Here is a 14,752-nt window from a genome sequence, read left to right on the forward strand (position 1 = left end):
GATGAAGGTCAGGAGTCTTTAAACTGAAGACTGGGCTTTAAGTCCTGGACCGTTAAGTAACTGTGACCTTGACAAGTGGTTTCACTTTTTAGAATTAGTTTCCTCCTTGGTAAAATGAGGAAGTTGAACTAGATTGCAGGTCTCTTCTAATTCTAAAATTTTATGATGCTATATTAAGCACCCTTGCTCCTTTTTACACATTAGTATAATTGACTGCTGCCGACCTATTAAGTAAGTTCTTCTGGGAGATACTAACCAGGCCTAGTCATTTCAGTTCCTTATTTAAGATCTGTCTCTAAGCTGTTGGTATTAGAGTTACAGAATAGTAGGAATTTTGTGAAAACTTGTATAAATGAGCAGAATAGCTCAAATTATTCAGCTCTTTGAAAAAAAAAAGTCCTTTGCAAATGGAGGAACTCTGGGAGACTGCTTATTTTCTGCTTATCTAAGTAACAGGAACAGAAAATAAATCTTTGTCCAAACTGAACTGTGCAGAGACACTCATAATTGCAGGCCGACGCATCATGGCTCAGTGTTCCGTCTTAGAAAAGTCATCGAATGCTCCAGCTTTCTTTGCTTTGCTTGGGTTTTGGCATCCTCCCCCTCCTTTCAAAAACAGCTGTGGACTTTGAAACTCTGGGTACAACTTGTATTTGGTGCTATGTCATATATGCTTCAGAATTTAAAAACGTGTAATTTTCGAACACAGAATAATTTTTCAAGGGGTTTATGTCTTTCTATTGACATCCTATTCTGACTTTATTTGGCAAGCATCCTTAACTGAGTGTTGAATCATTTAACATTCTACTTCTGACTTTGATGGAAAGATGTAAAACTTTCTGTTTATCTTCAGCATCCTATTGTGTGGTATTCTCAGACCAACACTTAAGATTGGTAGACTGACTTTATAAATTGCTCGATAAGGGCTCTACCAGTTAGAAATTGAAAGTACAACTTCCTTGTAGCACCATTTGAATTAAGAGGCCAATTAATTTTCTGATCCTTCCCTGCTTGTGTCTGCCCTTGAGTGTCGAAATGGGTTTTTCACATTGATCCTTTTAGGCAAACAGTGACTACACTATTTTCATCTGCTGTACTTTATCCTTGGCTAGAGATGTGGTTTTTTTTTTTAATCTTTGTATTAATTTTAAGGCTGTTGGAGTCTGGCCTGTTTAAAAAGTTATATATTGTGTATGAAATATATATATAAATACTTACCTAGATGACGTTCGGTGAAAATGAATCTTTGTGGTCGTCCAGTACAATAAGGTGGCAAAAGGCTAAAGAAGACCCAGAATTATGCCTCCTGGACTCTTCATAAACACCAGTATTTCCTCAAGGATTTCCACCCCACAGTAACCCATCGAGAGTTCTTTGACATCTGGGTGGTCCTGTAGCTGTCGTCACTCTGGGTAGCAAGGGTTACTCAGGGGTTGGAAATCTTTGAGGAAATACTGGTGTTTATGAATAATTCTTTTGACAGTGGAATTTTTTAAAAAAGACATGTCTTTAATACTGGATAAATATTTGTTAGATAATCTACCGTGTAAAAGGCACAGTGATCTGAAGTCAGCAAGTGAAGACAGTGAGGATCATGGTTTGTCTGGTTTTTCTTTGACAAACCCCCTCCCTGCCCCATGTGTGATCTTAGTCCCCTGACCAGGGATCGAACCCATGCCCCTGCAATGGGAGCGTGGATTGCCAGGGAAGTCCTGTGAGGACCATGTGTTTGAGGAATAGCTGCTAGTGCACTTACTCAGATACACGTCTCCTGGGAGTTAGTATAAGTCAACCCTATAAAAACAGGCTGGTTAAGTTGGTAGATGTGGGAGTACTGAAAAGCGGCATTACAGTTAAGTTGGTATTTTTTACATTTAAACTTCAGTCCTGTCTCCCATGTCTTCTTTTCTCTCCCTTTAACTTGCATTATTGTTTTGTGTCATGCTTTATAATGATTTCTGAAAAGTATAAATTTAGCACTCCATGAATATAAATTATTACCAGCTCCATCTTCAGCTTGTGGATTAACCATAAACTTATCAAAAGCAGTACCAAAAGAACTTGGATGAACTGTGAGAAAGGCATCAGGCAACTTTCAGTCCTTAGAAGGTTCTGTGTCTTTAGCCAGGTGATCTTTGAAGAGTGCTTGTAATCTTCAGGCTAGACTGAGATGCTGCTTTTTCTAATTTATATGAGAAATTAAATACTGAATAGTAGTTTTCTCAGTTTCAATCTTTGCCTTGTATAGGGCTTCTTAGTTTAAGTCTTAGTCTCCTGCTGCTGTGGATGTCTTAAGATGTTTCAGGCTCTGTCCTGTGTCTCAGTATTTCATGGTATTCTCTTTTTTTTTTTTTTTTAACATTTATTTTGTTTATTATTAATCTGGCCATGCTGAGTCTTAGTTACAGCATTTGGGATCTTTGATCGTTGTTGTGGCAGGCAGGATCTTTAGCTGTGGCCTGCAAACTCTTAGTTGTGGCATGTGGGATCTAGTTCCTTGACCAGAAATCAAACCTGGGCCCCCTGCGTTGGGAGCACAGAATCTTAACCACTGGACCACCGTGGAAGTCCCTTCATGGAATTCTCTAGGGTGTTTCCAGATAGGCAGACGCTGCCTCCCCGGCCCCCTGCCCCCACCTTTAGGCATATTGCACGGCAGGACAGTCAGCTGTCTGGAAGGTGGATTCTCTCGTTTTCTCTCATTCAACAAGGGAAAGTGGCAATCTTTCACCTCTTGTGTATGTTTATTTTGGGGAGGGTTGTGTGACTTTTCCCCTGGCTGATCTTCCCCACTAGTCCCTATGGTTGGAATGCTCTGCTGGAGGTGGTGGAATAAAAAACAGAGGGGCCATCTGGATCTCCGCCTCTGTCATCACCCAGCCTTTGCAGACTTACCTCTTGCTTTACCCTCTAAGCCAACCACTTAGCTGCTGCTAAACCAGATGCCTCCAGTTCCCTGCTCACTCTTTATTCTAGTTATCTCACTTGGTATTGCAGTGATGTGAAGCAGTGGCTCTAAACTGTGCCCTAAACTGTGTCTGGTGACATCACACACATTTTCTCTATGTTCAGGGGCAAGCTTCCAGGAGGCCTGAACCTTAGGATGACCGCAGGTGGCTCCATGTCACTCATCACTGTTCCAGCACATTGAACACCTGCCAGATACTCTGTCCCAGAGGAGGTGCGCCTCTCTTCATCCCACAAGACATGTTCTGTGTCTTCATTCAGTAGACCGACACGTTTCCCCAGTGTTGATTCTTGGGACAGTGCTTTTTCCTCTCAGTCTTACATTTTAACCACTAGACTATCTCTGAATCAAAGCCAACTTACTAAAGTTCACGGGGGAAGAAACACAGGTGAGTAGGAAATGAATAAGTGACAGTGAGGTCTCATCCTTCGTCCCTCCTTCTCTCCCATTAGTTTTCCCCTCCAGGCTCTGGTCCTGTCTTTCCGCACGTTCTCACTCCACGCTTCCCCGAATCTGTGTTGGCTTCCTGCAGTCAGAATGCCACAAGCAGCTGAGCGTGGAGCCGCCTCAGAAGAAAGATGCGTTCACTCGCCTCTTTGTACTTGAAACACTGCCTCCTGCTCTGTCGCCCTTAAATCTGCCAGGCACTCCCTCTCAGGTTCCCTTCTTGTATCCTGAGACACACTTATTAAATTTTCATCTGCAACTCAGTCTCTGTTCTTTGCTTTGAGTTTTGCGTGGGTGTGTTTTCAAACGGTGTTGAGCCGTCAGTTTAACTGGGCAGTACCTTGTGCTATGAGCAGGGCTTCTTCTTGCATCCTGAATTGCTGTCAAATAGATATTTCAAAGGTCCTCTTACTGGAAATGTTACTTTTTTTCATCTTTATCTTAAGAGCAACTAAATTATTCACAGCTTTCCATTCAAGAGCTTATCCATGTTTCCTTTCCCACGTGAGTTGTAATGTGATTGTTGTGTTAGTTGCTCAGTGGCGTCTAACTCTTTGCGACTGTGTGGGCGGTAGCCAGGCTCCTGTATCCATGGGATTCTCCAGGCAAGAATACTGGAGTGGGTTGCCAGTCCCTTCTCCAGGGGATCTTCTGGACCCAGGGATCGAAGCCAGGTCTCCTATATTGCAGGCAGGCTCTTTACTGTGTGATCTCCCAGGGAAGCCTGTAATGTGGTGGGAAAGATGAATGTTGCATACCCAGGGACACTCGGATATCTGATTGGCAAGTTCATTATCTATGTCAAGGGGAGAGCATCCTTAGGGTCTGCCTTACACATAGTTCAAGAGCCGCACTGCCCAGTACAGTGGCCGTAAGCCATGTATGGCTGTTGGCAAGTGCAAGTTGAGATCTGAGTATAAGATACATAATTGGACTGTGGAATATTGCTCAGCTGTGAAAAGGAAAAAAAAAAACCGCGTGTCATTTGTAGAGATGTGGATGGACCTAGAGTCTTCATAATAAGTCAGAAAGAAAAAAAACAAATACTGTATATTATCGCATACATATGGAGTCTAGAAAAATGGTACAGATGAACCTGTTTGCAGGGCAGGAATAGAGGCATAGACATAAGAATGAACTTGTGGACACGGGGGGAAGGGGAGGGTGGGACAAATTGGAAAAGTGGCATTGACATAAATATACACTACCATGTGTAAAGTAGGCAGCTAATGGGAAGCTGCTGTCTGGCAGAGGGAGCTCAGTTTGGGGCTCTGTGATGACCTAGAAGGGTGGGATGGGAGGGGGAGGGAGGCTCAAAAGGGAGGGGATATGTGTGTACATATAGCTCATTCACAGTGTAAAGCAATTGTCCTCCAATAATAAAATTTAAAAAATAACACAATTGGATTTTGGCCTAATATAAAAAGAATGTAAAATAACTGGTTAGCAGTTTTATATTGATTACATTTGAAGTCATATTTTGCATATATTTGGTGAACAAAAATAGATTATTAATTTCACCTGGTATTTAAAATTTTTAAATACAATGATTAGAAAGTTCAAAATTATGCATTTACCTCACACTTAATTTCTGTTGCAAAGAGCAAGTATCTCTGTGTCCACAAAGGAAATCTAATTCGAGACTTCTAGCTCTTACACAGCTTTCACTGGAGGTGGTAATTGAATCATTTGCCCAAAGCCTCACTGGCCTACTCTTTGAAGGAGATCCCAGGGTTGGGAAACCCTCTAATGTTGTTGTCTTCATCAAATGCTTAGAAGGTGAGATACAGGTTGCTTCAGGTTGGAAAATCCCAGTATTGCATCGTTTTAGGGGTTCTTGTTTCATTGAGTCAGTTCAGGACTTTTTAAAACTCTTACTGTGCATCAAGTACTTTTTTAGGCTCTTTGGATGCAGAGACCAGTTTCATCCCTGACCAGGAGAAACTTAGTCATCGCGCAGTGTACAAACCAAACTGATTCATCATCCAGTTATGGAAGACTGCACGGTGGCTCGGGCAGTCCAGTCGAGGAGAGAGGGCAGGGCTCACAGGCGGAAGAGACCTCGAGAGGAGATGATGCATCTGCTTTTATTCTTCTAGTCATTTCCTGTGTCCCCCGGAAGTCCTGGCATGAGGGGATGTGCTGTGCAGAGCAGGGGGGTATGGGCCTTGGGTGCATAAACAGGCATGACTCTGCATTTGCCATATGAGGACTTTCACCTCATTTCAGCTGGGAGATGAGAACTGTTTCACTTGGCCCAGGCAAGCCCATCAGCTTACTGATTGGATTTTGATATCCTTCTGTGAAGTTGAAAACACTTGACTTTCCTTGTTTTACTCAGGAATTGAAGAAAATGTATAAATGAACTTCAGCTCTAATTGTGTTTTAATGTATGTACAGATGTATCAGTGTGAATGAAACGGAAAGATGGAAAAAATTGAGTAACTTGCCTTTCCTTGGTATAAATACGAGTCAGTTTGGAAAGTGACCAGAGTGTTGTGTAAGTGTTTTCAGTGGGTGAAGCAGGGGAGCTCAGGTTACACAGCGTCTCCCATGGTGGGGGTGGGGGACAGCAAGTGACACAGCCGGCAGCAGACACTTACATAACCGTGACTTCAGGGGATGGGATGAGGCTGTGAATGAAGCTCCCAGTCTCCGGAACAGGATATTAGAACACAGCCCTGTGAGTTTTTGTCTCTAGCTTGACTTGAAAATCAGCTTCAGAAACATCTTTCCTCTCGACTAGACTTTGCCTTATTCTCAGAACTTCTTCTCTCCTTCCCTTCTAAGTGTACAGACTTTCAACATTTTAGAATTAGACAGGCACTCAGAAATCTCAGCGTGCAGCCGCCTGCAGCTAAGACATTTAACCTGCCTGATGCTCCCCGTCTCTTCCCCAGCACCCAGCAGGACTGAGCAGAAATCCAAGTGCCCAGGTGCCCACTCTGCTGTTGTGGGTGCCTTGTTTTTGGAGGCTCAGCGTTAAACTCCCTCTCCTGGCAGGTTAAATTCATTGCAAACTCTTCAACTCTTCCTTGGCCTCCCAGTAGAATTTCCAGATTTCGTAAATGGAGTATTTCTGTTTTGCTGATGGGCTGTGAAGGGGCTGAAGGGAAGTGCAGATCTGATTTGCCTCGGAGGCAGTGCTTTTTGGAGGCTGATCTTATCAGGTGTGGTTCTTTCTTCCCCAACGTCAGGGCACTCTGAACTCTGGCAAAGTTGAAGTCACGGTAGCTTTCCTTTCACTTTTGAATCCTTGCCCTTTCACTTAGGGAGTTTGTATTTGAATCCAAAACAGTAGAACTACAAAAGGACAGACTTAGAAACTGATCTTATTTAATGAGTTATCCTTAGGATGCCGAGTTCCAGGAAGGGGTTAAGTGCTAGCTGAAGGTCATCCAGCTGGGACAGAATCCAGCTGTCTCATTTCCCAATCTAACCCTCTTCTCATACTTTTCTTTTTTTAGAGCCACTTTTTTTTTTTCACATTGAAAAGATAATAACACTAAACAAAAACAAAACCCAAAAAGCAACAGCAAAAGAGGAAACAAGACCTTAGGAAATCAGATAAGAATTATGAAGATGATTATTCCTTTTCACTTGGACTTATAATTTACACCACACTTGTTGTGGGGGACTGCTTGTTTTGAGGAACTTCTCGCTTCTGTAAAGTGCTTAAGCTTTTTTCTTTAGGTTATGAGGGGTGAGGAAGAAGGTGGAGTTTGGATTTTACTAAACTATCTTCTATAATAAAAAGTTTTTATTGTGGACAGTTTCATTCACATATGTAGAGAAGTAGTCCCATCACCACCTAACTCTTGAACATTTATCAACTCACCATCAGTCTTATCTTACATACAATCACACTTGTGTTCTTTAAACATATTTCTGCTCTTGCCAGTAAAATGTCTTTTTGCCTTTAAAAAAAATAGTACTTTTACTTGTCTTTCATATAATCATGCTTTTTATAGTGTGAAGCATGTCTTTCTCAGGAGCTTATCCTCAAATTTATTTTGAGTTTACTTAGCTGAGATGTTTTCCAAGGTCTCAGCAGAGTTTTGATCTCTTTGTCACTTGGTAAGAAAAGCTAGCTGCTGTAACATACTCCACGAATTTTAATGACTTAAATGGATGGAAGTTTATTTTCAGTTATAGAAGAGTCGGGGGTAGGTATTTCATGGCGGGGAATGAAGAAAAGTGATGCAGGGATTCAGGTTTCTTCGGTGTCCTCCCTCGATGCTTTTGAAGTCGCTCTGCTCATCTCCATCAAGCCACTGGAAGGGCCAAGAGTGGGAAGATTTTATGGGGAAGGCCTGAAAGTATACACGTTGCGGGCCCTGTTCTCCTTCCATTGGCTGGGCCTCAGTCACACCGTCACATTGAGCTGCAGAGGGAGCTGGGAAATGTGGTCTGTGACTCCAGGAAGAGAAAGAAGTAGGCTTGGTAAACACCTAGCCTGTCTGCCTGGGTGCCCACTTCTTATTGCTTACACTGGCCTCTTGTGCTGGTTTCTTTTTCCTGCGCACACAGCACACTAGAGTCTGCTTCCTTACTCCCTGACTACAACCCATTTTCAGTTCAGTACAGTTGCTCAGTCGTGTCCAACTCTTTGCAACCCCTTGGACTGTAGCACGCCAGGCTTCCGTGTCCATCACCAACTCCTGGAGTTTATTCAAACTCATGTCTATCGAGGCGTTGATGCCATCCAACCATTTCATCCTCTGTCATCTCCTTCTCCTCCTGCCTTCAATCTTTCCCAGCATCAGGGTCTTCCCCAATGAGTCAGCTCTTCGAATCAGGTGGCCAAAGTACTGGAGTTTGAGCTTCAGCATCAGATCTACCAATGAATATTGAGGGCTGATTTCCTTTAGGATGGACTGGTTGGAACTCCTTGCAGTCCAAGGGACTCTCAAGAGTCTTCTCCAACACCATAGTTCAAAAGCATCAGTTCTTCGGTGCTCAGCTTTCTTTATAGTGCAGCTGTCACATCCATACATGGCTCCTGGAAAATCCAGAGCTTTGGCTAGACGGACCTTTGTTGGCAAAGTAGTGTGTGCTTTTTAATATGCTGTCTGGGGTGGTTATAACTTTTCTTCCAAGGAGGGCCTTAGGAACTGGGCCTTAGGAAGCAGCCCATTTTACTGTGACTCAAAAAAAGTCATTAAAAATCTTTTTCCTGGGACTTCCTGGTGGTCCACTGGTTAAGACTCCGCACTTCCAAAAAAAAAAAAAAAAGACTCCACACTTCCAGTGCAGAGGGTTCAATCTCTGTTTGAGGAACTAAGATCCCACCTGCTGTGTGTCTTGGCCAAAAAAAAACAAAAAAATATATATATTTTCCTGCTTAAGTAATTATATCTGTTCATTAAATAAAATTTGAGAAATCCAAGAAAATCCAAAGGAGGTATAAATAATTATATTTGTTCATTACATAAAATTTGAGAAACCCAAGAAAATACAAAGAAGGTATTAAAACTACCAGTAATCCCATCACCTGGAGATAATGATTATTAATCCTTTGTTACATTTCCCTTCAATTTAAGAATGTTTAACCACTTAGAAATAACAATAAAATGTCACTAGTTCTTTCTTTGTTCTGGGTTGCAAATTCCAGAACTCCTGGGGTGGCGGGGAACCACAACAATGACAACAATCTGGCAGTTTTGGCTTTTCTTAGCAAAGGGACTCTGTGCAGAACTGTGGTGAGGCTTTGTATTTCTGGCATTTTCTTTTCCTTTTTTTTTTTTTTAATCTTGTGTATATTAAGGGCTTCCCTGGTGGCTCAGATGGTAAAGAATCTGCCTGCAATGTGGGAGACCCGGGTTCGATTCCTGGGTCAGGAAAATCCCCTGGGGAAATTATTTTTGGGGGGGGCGGGGGAGACAATTTTTTATTTTATTATTTCAAACACTGAACCATCATTAATGCATAAATGCAAATGCCCTCGAGCCCACAAATGAAATGTACCTGCTTCTAAGAAATGTTATTTTAAAGTGGAGATGGGATTTGCTCTCGGATGATTTCTTTCTCACACTGCTGCTGCTAAGTCGCTTCAGTCGTGTCTGTCTCCGTGCGACCCCATACTCGGCCTCCTACCAGGCTCCCCCTGTCCCTGGGATTCTCCAGGCAAGAACACTGGAGTGGGTTGCCATTTCCTTCTCCAATGCATGAAAGTGAAAAGTGAAAGGGAAGTCGCTCAGTTGTGTCCGACTCTTTGTGACCCCATGGACTGCAGCCCATCAGGCTCCTCCGTCCATGGGATTTTCCAGGCAAGAGTACTGGAGTGGGGTGCCATTGCCTTCTCCGTGGGGAAATTATCTTTAAAAATAATTTTATTTATTGAGAAATTTTGGGCTGAGCTGGGTCTTCATTGCTGCTCACAAGCTGTCCCTCGTTGAGGCGGGCGTGAGCCGCACTTCCTTGCGGTGCCTAGGCTTCTTACTGTGGTGGCTTCTCTTGTTGTGGAGCACAGGCTCTGGTGCACTGGCTCAGTTGCTGTGGCATGTGGGCTTAGTTGCTCCTTGACATGTGGAATCTTCCTGGACCAGGGATCAAACCCATACCCCCTGCACTGACAAGTGGATTCTTATTCACTGTACCACCAGCAGTCCTGGTGAAATCAACCTCTGGCTTACACATCAGAACCCTCCATCTTCTTAGTAAATAAATATTGGACTTGGTGAAGTTAGTGATGTAGTGGAGTGGCGAGACCAAGATGACATTTTAAGTTCATGGTTTACTTCCTCCTCGGTTTTCAGAATTCTTAAACATAGCTTAATTTCCCAGGAAAGAATAATAAGAGAAAGTGTTTGAAACGGAACCAAAATAACAACTTGCAAACTTGAAGTATATAAAAATATATGCATGGTAGTGAGCTAAATCCTTAACTTAGGAGGATGTGCTGTTCGCTGCTCACCTGCATTGCCTGTGCTGGTCTGTAGTGGAGAACGAGCTGCTTGATTTTACCCAGGACGATAATTTCTTGGGAGAAGGTACGTTTTTTTGAATTATCAGCTCCAAATTCAGGGCTACAGAACCTCCTGGTTTTCTTTTAACGTGGTGAGGTGGCATCCTAGAGGCCGACCAGCGTCAGAGTTCCTGTTTGTGATGTCAGCATCATGACCTCACAGCCAGGATTGCTCAAAATATTTGCCCAGCTCCTGCCAGGATATGAGCTGAGGCCTGGCCCGATTCTACAGACACCATGAGGTATCGGTTTGTCTCTTTTTGCTGGATTTGTGTTGACTTTTCTGCAACTTCAGTAGATTAGAAAGTTGACATTGGGCCCTCTATTTTATTGAAAAAGAATGTATAATGGTAAGAAGATCACTGTTTTAAAAGCACTTCTGGCAGGACATTTGAAAACAAAACGCAATAGAAGAGCAGAAATAGTTTAACTGTGTGGATGGGTATGTGGTTCACCAGTGGCTCTGTTTGCTGTGAAATTTGCTATCTGTTTTCCCATTCCCTGCAAATAAACATAACAATTTTTTGTTCTGTGGAAATATATCTATAGCACCAGCCAAGTAATAGTTTGAAATGATTAGACTTGTTTGTTCGTGGTATAAATTATTTATGACCTGGAGGCCTGAATTCTGATGTATCACAACTGAGAAGTTGTCATCATTTGGTTTTGAATGTATTGCTTTGCTCTTTGAACATGTTTTAGTTTGAGTTGGAAGAAAAGGTGTTGGTCCACACAGATACCCAGAAATCTAGTCTCTGAGGGTTAATACATAATAGAATTTTCTAAAGAATTGTCTTTCTTTAAACAGAAAAAAACTTCAGGAACCTGTGTTCCTGTGTGTTGGGTGTTAAGCACTTGATAAATTTACCCCTCCTATTTTTTTAAAATTGTCTTTTTTTTTTGGTTGCATCCCGGGAATTGAACCTGTGCCCCCTACAGTGGGAGCTCGGAGTCTTAACCACTGGACCTCCAAGGAAGCCCCTCCCCCAGCTATTTTTTATTTAAGTAGATATTGGATCTTTTCTCTAAGTTTGGTTCCATGAGTTTGAATTGAAAGATCACGGGGCCAAAATTCTGTTGCTGTTGTCATTTTTCTCCCTGCAAAGCATGTCAGTATCCGAGAGACTCAACATTTCAGTTTCTGGATTAGACCTCTTTTTAAAGCATTGTTCTCTGTATTCTCTATTTTTCCCCTCTGTCACAGTCACATGGCCCTATTTTCCTAAACACGTACGACCTACAGTCTCAAAACACTTATTCTTTGAGACTAGGAGCCCTTTTTCAGCTTCACTTGGTGTTTTCCCTTCCAAATGTGCCGGATGAGTCTCTTGGACTGGGATGTCTTTAACACAACTTTTTATTTTTTAATTATTTGACTGCTGAACCTTAGTTGTGGCACGTGGGATCTAGTTCCCTAATCAGGGATTGAACCCCGGCCATCTCCATTGGGAACACAGAGTCTCAACCACTGGACCACTAGGGAAGTCCCAGGACAACTTTTTAGAAATGAGTCATCCTGTACATGTAGGTTGTAGATCCCCGAAATCACCAGTTTAAAGTCAGTTTTGTCTATGGGTACACTATAGAACTCCTGTTTAACTGCTTTAGGTCAGTGTTCCCTGTTGAAAACATTTCTGTGCTTTCAGCATGTATTCTAACGCAGAACTGAATCTTTAACTTTTGAATTTTTGTTTGCTTTCCAAGACCTCTTTCATGGAAGTGTTAACTGGGATGGAGTCTGAATGGTAGTGGGTGTTTGCAAATGGGTGCAGGGGGTTGATCTCAGAGGGTCTTTTTAAAAAAGATTTATTTTTATTTACTTATGGCTGTGCTGGGTCTTCGTTGCTGTGTGCAGGCCTTCTCCAGTTGCAGACAGCAGGGGCTACTCTCTCGTTTTGGTGTGCGGGCTTCTCATTGCAGTGGCTTCTCTTGTTGCAGAACACGGACCTTAGGGACATGGGCTTCGGTAGCTGGGGCGTGTGGACTCAGCAGCTGTGGTGCATGGACTCAGCTATCCCACTACATGTGGAATCTTCCCAAACCAGGGATTGAACCCATGTCCCCTGGCTTAACAGGTGGATTCTCTACCATTGAACCACTAGGGAAGCCCCCAGAGGCATCTTGAAATGGCACTGTGGCAGTTTCCTGGGGCGGTTGGAGCAGTACCAGCTCTCTGTGTCTTGTATAAACTATTAGATGGCAGTAGAGTCACCTTTAAACTTGGGCTTCATTACTGGGTCTTTTTTTTTTTTTTTTTCATTTCCCTTTCAAGGTCCTGATAACTAACCCACTGTCCTTACTGTAGTAAAAAAATTTTTTTTATCTGGATGTTTTCAATATTCTTACCTTTATGAGGTGGGTGATAGGTGATTGCTTATTAAATTGCTTACTAAAAGGAAGAACTACAGCAATTCTTTCTTTGATTGGAGAAGGCTATAGTCTTGAACTGTATCTTTAACCTCTGAAAACTTGCTTGTTTAGAATGGGAGACTGATTTGTATGTAATTTCCTGTCCAGTAATGTGCAGTGAGAGAGGTTCTATTTGAGAGGAAAGTGGGGTGCTTGGATTCTTAGAAATAGTAATAGCTGGTATTTGATATACTTTCTATGTCCTGGCGTTGTTTTCATCTCGTGAAACTTCCCCAGTTGCTGATCCAGTATCTAACACACTAGACAAATGGATAGCAATCCTTGACTTCATAGAGGGTAGAAGACATTTCTTTTTTGTTGGGTGGAAGAATAGCCCTTCTTTCTGAAATCCCACCTTTAGGTAAAGCTGACATTCTCAAGAAATACAATACTACACTTCTTTTTTAGAAATACCAAAGAGGCTAGGTCTTGTAAGGTTATTTGCTTCCCTGAAATAAATATCTTGTCCTTTTATATTTGTTTTCTAGATCAGATCTTGGAGTTAATCACAAACACAGGTTATTAACCTAGTTCAAAATTTTTGCATATTTCAGGCCTGGCTTTTTTGTCTTCTTAAAATAAACCTGTAGGTTACACAGAAACAAAACAAAGCTGTTCTTCTGGTGTTGCTGTTTGACAGTGATTCCTGTTTTTAGGTGGAAATGTCAACCTTTCAGTGAGGAGGGAGGCTCAAGGGACTGTGTAGCTGAGCCGCCTGTGTCCTGGAGCCCTTCTCCCCGCTGCATAGTTGGTTCTCGGAAGTAGATCTCTCTTCTGTGGCATTTGAGAAGCATACAAGCAAAATAGTAGCTATTGTTAACTGTTCAGAAGTGAGCTGCTAAGTTCTAGAGACAAACATTTTACAAATGGTTTTTGGCTTGAAAAAATATTAGAACTATGGCATCAGTCGGTGGTATAAATAAAAGGTTCTGGGGGTTGGTGTGTGGTGTGTGTTGCAATATTACAGTTTGGAAAGTGGGATAATAAGATAATGTGACAGACTTAAAAAACAAATGAAAAAAATACACCAGAACTTCAGTTGTTTCATCTAGGGAGGCGTTGTTCACTAACTATAGTGATAAGCCATTCATAAACCCTTTTTGGAACTCTTGGAATTGGCCCATGTGCCTTGGATACATTTTTGCTATGTTCAGTAATTGCACATCATTGTATTTTTGAGGTTTTTAGATTCAAGTTTTGGAAACAGCTAGTAGTATTTTTAAGAGCCAAATCCAATGAAGAGTATTGAGCCATTGAAATGGTTGGTCACTATTGCTTTGGGTCACTACTAAGGTGTAACTTAAAAACTGTCTCTGAAGTTATTTCTAAATTAAGAGTTAAAAATATTTTTGACCAAAGCAGTATTATTCAAATTAATTTACTGTTTCCTCAGGTGGTTACTTTGAAGGACACTACTTGGCACATAGATGGTCCCTGGATGGAGGTGGTTCTACAACAATGCATACAATAGAACTTATATGGCTCTGGGCTGTTGAGCACTTGAAATGTGGCTGGCGTGACCGAGGAACTGAATTTTTAACTTGATTTCCTTTTAAAAGAATTTAAACAGTGCAGGTGGCTAGTGGCTACTGTATTGGAGAGTGCAAACCTAGAATATTTAGCTTCCTGCTAGACTTATAAACTGGGGTGAGCAGCTTATGGTGAGAAACCAAAAGTTATCAAGCCACAGTAGCTTGTGAAATATCTGATCCCCCTCCCCTCCTGCAGTGTGAAGAGTAGTAAAGTGTGGAATTTGTCATTTGTATTCAGTGGTATCTAATCTTTATAGCCTCTCCCAGGTTTATCTTGGCTAAGGTATTATCCAAAGGGTTTTAGATGAGAAGCTTTCTTTGTGTTTGCAGTTTAATCATTGTCTTTTGATGCTCATGATTCTTTCCTGCTGGTTAGGACCTGTCTTAGCAGCAAGCCCCTATCAGTTACCAGCACCCATGGCTGGAATG

At 42.0% G+C, this 14,752-nt stretch overlaps 1 protein-coding gene across 10 annotated transcripts in view; it reads left to right on the forward strand.

Moving 5' to 3' along the window:
* CLIP1 (CAP-Gly domain containing linker protein 1) overlaps window positions 1-14,752 on the forward strand; it is a 144,523-nt gene that overhangs the window by 38,652 nt on the left and 91,119 nt on the right. For 4 of the 10 annotated variants that reach the window (XM_060401139.1, XM_060401141.1, XM_060401142.1 and 1 more), the window contains exon 1: window positions 6,017-6,098. The exons of the other annotated variants lie outside the window; for them this stretch is intronic. The gene's annotated coding sequence lies outside the window, so the exon portion shown is untranslated. Of the gene's footprint in view, window positions 1-6,016; window positions 6,099-14,752 lie in introns of those variants that run through there. 10 annotated transcript variants of the gene reach the window in all.

This window comes from Ovis aries, chromosome 17 (genome assembly GCF_016772045.2).
Source record: "Ovis aries strain OAR_USU_Benz2616 breed Rambouillet chromosome 17, ARS-UI_Ramb_v3.0, whole genome shotgun sequence".
NCBI lineage: Eukaryota > Metazoa > Chordata > Mammalia > Artiodactyla > Bovidae > Ovis > Ovis aries.